Source organism: Enhydra lutris, unplaced genomic scaffold, assembly GCF_002288905.1.
Source record: "Enhydra lutris kenyoni isolate GAN:26980312 unplaced genomic scaffold, ASM228890v2 scaffoldscaffold13, whole genome shotgun sequence".
NCBI lineage: Eukaryota > Metazoa > Chordata > Mammalia > Carnivora > Mustelidae > Enhydra > Enhydra lutris.
The window spans coordinates 18,317,278-18,318,711 of NW_019154097.1; the positions used below are offsets into that span (position 1 = coordinate 18,317,278).

Consider the following 1,434-nt stretch of genomic DNA (forward strand, 5'->3'; position numbering starts at 1 on the left):
TGGATGGCTCAGTTGGTTAAGCGTCCAACTCTTGGTTTTTGGCTCAGGTCATGATCTCGGGATCATGAAATGGAGCCTCTCGTGGGGCTCCATGCTCAGCACAGAGTTTGTTTTAGATTCTTTCCCTCTGCCTCTCCCCCTGCTTGCACTCACTTGTGCTCTATCTCTTGCTCTCAAATAAATAAATCTTAAAAAGGGGGGGGGAGCAGAATGGTCAACAACCTGCAGAGCAACATGTCTAAGTTTTATTGTGACTCCTGTGAAACACACCTCACCCATGACTCCCCATCTGTGAGGAAGACATACTGCAGTGGTAGGAGATACAAAGAGAATGTGCAAGACTGCTAACAGAAGTGGATGGAAGAGTAGGCTCAGAGCTGCATATCAACAAGGAGAGATACCTCCTACTCCATTCTGTGTTATTCCTCCTGAAAGAGCAATGATCCTACCTCCCACCAGTCTCCCAGTTCCTCCTTGAGCTGGTATGATGCCAGCACCCCATCATGGAGCCCTCCCATGATGCCAATGATGGGGTCTCCTATTCCTGGGATGATGCCAGTAGGACCTGCTCCTGGAACGAGGTCATCTATGGTGGGCTACATGCCACAGATGCCTAGGCCCCCAATGATGAGAACTCCCGCCCTTCCCATGATGGTGCCCATTCAGCCAGGAATGACCCCACCAGACAGATAGAGAGGGGAGCCTCTTTATATCCATTTTACATAACTTGTTCTACCTCATCAGGAGGCCAAGGTGCGGTAACTCTGGGTGTTTTCTAACAGGACAGAGTGTTTTCTAACAGGACAGGGAAGACTTTCCCTTTCTATCAAAGACAGAATAGTTTTGGCAAGTGACTAATGGGACCAAAAAAAAAGGGGGGGGGCAATTTTTATTTGTATTGTGAAATGTGAAAATAAAATTGTCAACTCTTTTAGTTAAAAAAAAATAAAAATAAAATATGGTTACAGAACATGAGACTATTAAAAAACACTACAGACTGAATGCCTGCATCCCCTCAAAAGTCATATGTTAAAATCCAACCCCAATGTGATGGTATTAGATGTTGGAGTCTTTGGGAGGTCATTAGAGCATGAGAGTGGAGCCCTCATGAATGGGTTCTTGCCTTTAAAAAAGAGACCTCAGTAGACTCCTTCACCGCTTCTTACATGTGAGGACACAGTGTGAAGATAGCCATCTATGAACCAGGAAGCAGGCTCTCACCAGATGCAAATCTGCCAGCACCTTGATCTTAGACTCCCCAGCCTCCAAAGCTATGAGAAATAAATGCTTATTATTTAAACCACCCACCCTATGGTATTTTTATTACAGCAGCATGAAGAGACTAAGACAAAAATAAGCAAATCTGAAAAGAAGCAAATTGTATTCCTAGTAACAAAAAATAATAATAAAGTCACTAAAACTAACAAATCCCAT

The 1,434-nt window shown here is 43.9% G+C and overlaps 1 pseudogene; it reads left to right on the forward strand.

Moving 5' to 3' along the window:
• Nucleotides 1-234: 234 nt before the first annotated feature.
• LOC111146444 lies at nucleotides 235-693 on the forward strand (annotated as a pseudogene).
• Nucleotides 694-1,434: the final 741 nt, after the last annotated feature.